Raw genomic sequence first — 6,575 nt, 5'->3', positions numbered from 1 at the left:
TCTCTAACTTTCGATGAATGGACATCGATAAGAAATAGACGTTACATAAATATTAATGTCCACTCTGAAAAAGAAATTTTGGAATCAAGGATTAATTCGTGCTTTTGGAACAATTTCCGCAGAAAAATGTGTTGAGCTTGTCAACGATAGGTTAAGTGGTTTTAAGCTTTCGATCAAGAATATTGTAGGTATTACCACTGATGGCGCTGCAGTTTTGACAAAGGTAGACAGGTTAATCGAAGCACATCAGCAGCTATGTTAAGCGCATGGAATTCAGCTGGCTGTTATTGGCGTACTCTATAAAAAACCTAATAATGAGGATAGTCTGTATAATAAAGAAGATGCCAACATCGGTTCCTACACCCAGATTTGAAAAAGAGCAGAATTCCACAGATGACGACGAATTAATTGATGAAGATTATGAAAATGAAAATGGTTTACTCATAATCTCCACTGAAAATGATGATGATAATTCTACTTTTCTAATACATCAGCAAATTTTACCATTAATTCAGAAAGTTCAAAAAGTGGTCAAAATATTTCGTTCTTCGCCTTCAAAAAATCACAAAGTCCTACAAAAATATGTAAAAGAAGAGTTCGCGAAAGAATTGTCTCTGGTTTTAGACTCAAAAACACAATGAAATAGTTTGGTGTCTATGATAGAACAATTTGTTAAATTAAAAAATTGCATCAAAAAGTATCTAATAGATTTAAAATTACCTATTTTTTTTTCAGATGAAGAGTTTGAAATGTTGTCAAATATCCTTTCAGTTTTACTTCCTATTAAGCTTACAGTTGAAGCAATCTGCCGACAAGATGCAACTTTATTATCTGCAGATGCTGCTATTCAATTTATGATGAAACCAATAACTGGCCATGCATGTTCATTAAGTTATGAATTGAAAGCAGCTTTAAAAGTACGTATTCTTGAAAGACGAACAGAAATTTCAAGTGTTTTGCAATATTTACTCGATGCAAACTCCAATGAAAATCCGAGCGATGATGAAACCGATTGAGATTATGAATTATTTCCAATCATTATCAAAGCTGCAATTGCAAAAGTTATCGTTTCACAGATACAACATCTGGGTGTGGCCAACTTGCATTATGAAGCTGCACCTTTAGCAACAACATCTACTTCAGCCAACAATATAATAGACACAAATATAATATTCAATGTCAATGATGATGAAGTTGATCAAAGAAATGAAATTTCTTTGACTTTAAAGGAAAACATGGAGATAGCAATATCAAAAAAAGTTTGCTCAGATTATCTGAGAGTGGAATTGACCGAAATAAAAAAGATCTCACACGCTCAATATAAAAAGAAATGTCATTTTTTGAGACAAATGGCAAAAGGGGAAAATACTTAACTTTGATATATAATTATTTGCTAAGTATTCAACCAACCAGTGTAGAATCAGAGAGAGCTTTTTCGGTAGCTGGCTTAATCTGCACCAGAATTTGGTCAAGGATGGGAGATAATTCGCTTAACAACCTATGTTTCTGAGATCTTATATCAACAACCAACTGCAGAAAAAGTAGAACCTTAAAAATTTATGTTTTCTTCCTTTTCTTATGATTAATATATAACTAACATTTTACTGAACTTTGTTTTTCTTTTTTTTATTCTTTAAATAAGTTAATATAGCTTTTTTCAATTGTCAAACCATTTTTTAATTATATTATTCATTCATTTGTATTATCAAAGGATATCTAATAATACCGGTTTAATACCGGAATCCCAGGATTATAAATTTTCAATACCGAAATACCGGTATTGGAATTTTGGTTTGGTATTCCCAACCCTACATAAAACTGTTTTGTCGGCAATATGAAACATTCTTTGTTCTAATTCTACTTTCGATATTATGTTGTAGCAGGTTATTAGGAATCAGCATCGCACTAAAAAAAGGTTCTTTACAGAACTCTAAGTGCAACACTATTTCTAGCCGAAAGTGGTTTGGGGTTTAGAGGAACAAGTGTAATAAAGAAAAAATATTTGAGTATTTTTAATGTTTATTAAAAACAAAAAATATTTTTCAGACACTTTTCACAAGAATCTCTATTGGACACATACTTTATTGAAAATAAAGTTAATTTGACTAACTAAAAAAGTTATGACTGTAACTTTAAATCTTTATTGAACCTGCCCAATAAAATTGTCTCCGTTGAACAAGTACATGTTGGCCCGTAGTTTAAATGCACAATAGGGTATTTGACTGAATCTGTAGATCAGAAGTCGAAAAACTACATACAAACTATCAAATTTCAAGTAAAAACAACAATATGTAAAAGTATCTTGACAATCTTTAACAATATCAACCTGTCAACCAGCTCTCTTGTAAGCGTCCTGTTTCAAAAACTTTATGTTTTCGGATTTTGATGTATATTCTTGCTAAAACATACCAAAAATGTATTTTACGTATAGTGATGTGATTCGAGGGTTGGACTCAACCCAAGAAGTCTTTAAATTAAAAGTTTTATATAAAAAAAATATTAAAAAATGAATTTCATCTTTTCATGCTTCTGAGTCAAAATCTTGAATATGTATATCAGGTATCTCAAAAAAAAAAATTTTTTTAAATCAAAATGTGGAAAAGTTCAATCGTTACCATTATGTATTAGTAGCTTATAGTAAAAATATCAGCCTCCCAAATCAATTAAAAAAGCAGGTTATTTTATAAAATAATTAAATAATCCAAGCAATAAAGTTTCTAGTATTTGAAATTAATAGTTTATTTTATTAAATAAAATGATATGGAAATTAAAAAAATTTGCAGACATTATTGTATAGCATGCGAGTACATTGGGTGGGATGAGTGGTTGTTAGATATAAATTGTTAAATGCAATTGACTTCCTTTTTTTGTTGTTAAAAATGAGCATGATATGTGTTTGCTATTCTAAACTGCCTAATTTTTCAAAAACGACCCCCTCCCCTAACAATTTACAAACTACAGGTCTGTATAATAATGTATAGTAGTTACCTGAAGAGTATCCTGAAGTCTATCCTCGTTATGTGTCTTTCCAATAAAGTCTTGGATCAGCTTTATGTGACGTTCTACCCTATCATTTATTACTGCAAGCTGATTTGCACAAGCAGAAAACTTGACAAATGACTTAGGAGCTCTCTCACTTTCGCAAGTAGCTTTACCTTTCTCCCTCCACAACAAAAGCTCTTCCTTAGTGATTTCTAGGAGAAAAAAGAGAAGATAACTCAGTGACAAAATCATCAAGAGATGACATTGGATCAACGACTGGCTGGATTCCAGGTTTCTCAAGCACCATATATTCTTTTTCTGGAACGGCAAAAGACAACAATTTGTTATAGATGTTGTTCTTAACGTCTGTATCTAGATCCCTGTCAGTAAGAGACAAAACTACAAGCTGGGGAGCTAGATACCAAGTGTGCCCGCAGAAGGCTTTTGTTGAGAACTTTCCCAATCTCTGCATAGGCTTAGTAATCATCTGACATTTGGAGCTGGTAAGCTATCTTAAAAGCTCTTAGGTCATTTGAAGGAGTTTGAGTTGCCATAGGACTCTTCAGAAAGAATAGACCATGGAAAAACACAATATAATTTGTAGCAGTGTTTATGTTCTTGAGAGTAGCAGGCTCTACTGTTTTTGAATCATTCGGATGATAGTTCTGTGTCATCTGAAGAATAAGAAGGTAAAGACAGTCACTCATAAACCTGGCCTCATGGTGAGCTCCCGGCTGCTTAAAGAAGAAATTAGTTATACCTGCACCCAGGAAGTAAGCCAGTAGCTGGCAAAAATACTTGTAGTCTCCTCTTTGGAAAGTGTTTCTCTGAAGTGCTGTGGTGTAAAATTCTTTAGTTTCAACTGCAAGTTGGTGCAAAAGAGTACCTGGTCTAAATGCATCCTGAGACCATTCAAATTTGACGATTCTTTCAAGTTTATTAACTTCTCTGTGTATTTGCGGCCATAGCTTCTGAAGTAAAACATAGAGGTGTTTGCTTGGACTTTTTGTTGTACAAAAAACAAGTTCCATGACATGAAACACATGTCTCTCATATATGTGATGTCTGCACATTAGCCAGAGAACAGGCCTCCCCAAAGCATGAACAATAACATTTCTTATACCTCCATTGTTCTTTCCTGTGTTGCTAGCTGTGGTGTCAGCACACAACCTAATAATTTGATCTGATGGCTCATAGTATTCGAGGATACTTTGAATGGCTACAGTCTGGTCGCTTCCCTTGGAGCTTTTAATTTTCAAAATACCAAACAGAAAATCTAAAGGGTCAGCTTCAGGAGAAGAAACGCTAATAGCTATCCTCTCATGAATTGTGGAAATTACTTCTTCACTTGTGTACTGCCTTACAATTTTAGTATCAAAGTGAATCACTAGCTTTAAGCCTCTTACTTTGTCCGTGTTCTGCTCTCGAATGATTTGGGTTTTTGACTCTACTACAGTGTGTGCTTTCCTAGTCAGAGTTAATCTTCAACTTGAGATCTTCAACTCCTCAATGTTAATACAGCTAGCTTTATAAAGAGATGTCAATAAACAGGTTCCTGGTCGAACACCAATACCATATCTTGTCATGATTGGGATCCAATTGTTTAGGAGTTCATCCATACTTAGCTGAAGACTAACTTTTACTTTCCCTGAAATCTTTTGGGTCTTTGTAGGAGGCATAAAATCTTTGTTAGAGTCTGGAAGACTATCACTGTCTGCGTACCAGGAAACTTCAAACTCTCTTTTATCTAGTTCTTCTACCTTCCTTTTATTCTTTTTTTCTTGATTTTTGAGCTTTTCATCTTGTGAGCGCATTTTTTCTTCCATTATTCTTATTTTCTCCACAGCCAAACAAGCATTTTTTTGAAATGTGTTATCAATACCCGCCATCTTGACCATGCGTCCTTTGAGAGAGTGCTATAGAAATTCAATGTCCTCCTTTTGAGTCTCTTTGTTCCTCAATGGATCACTCTTTATCAAGTTAAAGATGTTGGCCTTATGAATTGGGAATAAAAAGTTGCTTTCATTTAGAAAATTGTTTACTTTCTTGCAATAGCTTCCTTCTGGTAGTCTTGAGTCTTTTTAGAGATTGGAACTCATTAATCTTGTTGGTAATTTGCTGCTCTGTGAGTATGAAATTGTTGTCGAATCCAGCTTTGCCCCACAAGTTTACTAGTTCTCTCAAAATGCAAACACCTCTGATTATCTGTCGCCAATTCTCTTTACACATTCCTTCAGCTAACTTACTGCATTTCAGATAACTTTTTTCAGAAGCAAGAGCACATCCAACTTTACAGTTCATCTTGGTAGTGCTAAAAAAATGCCAAATAGTTAAGTAAAAACAAACAGATAAAATTCAGAAAATTTTTAGACGTTACCTAGTTTCTTTTCTAATGTTGAGCCAGTAAAACCTTCTGAGCATTTCTCCAGTCGTTGGAAGTCGATTTTGAGCAAAGCTTTGCAGTGGAAAGCCGAACAAATAAAACTGTCTACGCTTTCTTGCAGCCTGTCTCAAATCATCAGCTGGCTCTAGTATTGTGACATTTTTTTCCTGAAGCCATTGTCTGAAAATATGTTACTTAATTATTTTAATTACCTACACTTAACAAATTATTTGAAAAAAGCCGCCTAATAATTGAAAAATAGAATTTAATGAAATGAAAACTTACTTATTAAGTGAAACTTTCAAATACCCGCGCGCAATTTTTATGTTAGGAGAATTAGCAAACAAATCTTTTTTTTTTTTAACGTCTTATTAAAATTATTAATTACATTATTTTTTATTTTTTAATAATTTTTGTCATGTATTATAAATAAAAATGAGTAAATAACTAAAAAAAATTTTGTTAATAATTTAAAAAAACATATACATTAGTTGAAAAATGTGTTGACTAAATTCTTCTAACATAAAAAAAACATTACAAAATTATAAATTTGCAATATAATATTCTATTATATAGAAATTGACTAAACCACCTTCTTTACCTTAGAGTTGATTTGAACGGCTGAAATTTTCACTATATGCTACTAATATATAACGATAACGATTGAACTTTTCCACATTTTGATTTTCGAAAAAAAAATTTTTTTGAGACACCCGAATGTATACATTTTTATGTATAATAGATCATTTCAAATAAAAATAAAACAAATATAACAAATTAATAATTTTGATTGATGTTTTTTAATTTAAAAAAAAATTGATATATGTGTTACGTATTCGCTCAAGTTATTTATGCAAAGTTGCAATTTTCTTTTTTATACCTCTCAAATGGTTTTCGCCATATTGCTTTTGGTATTTTGACTACGCGTTTTTTATTTCTTTAACCCGTGGCTCCAAAACTAAACGGTCGTCCTAATTTTTGTAAAAAATGTAATAAGTATAAAAGAAAACTCTATATTGGTGAAACCAAACAAATTAACGAAACTTAAAATAAAAAAATACACACAAAATCTACAAGAATAAAAAAGAGCTAATAATTGAAAAAAAAAATTATTTGATATGGTACATGCAAAATATCTTCCATAAAAAAGTCATATGTTTAATTTTTTGATGTGTTTTATTATTCTAATTAATTTAAAGTAGTGATCGAC

This window comes from Hydra vulgaris, chromosome 15, assembly GCF_038396675.1.
Source record: "Hydra vulgaris chromosome 15, alternate assembly HydraT2T_AEP".
Taxonomy (NCBI): domain Eukaryota; kingdom Metazoa; phylum Cnidaria; class Hydrozoa; order Anthoathecata; family Hydridae; genus Hydra; species Hydra vulgaris.
Note: the sequence above shows the minus strand (reverse complement) of the source record.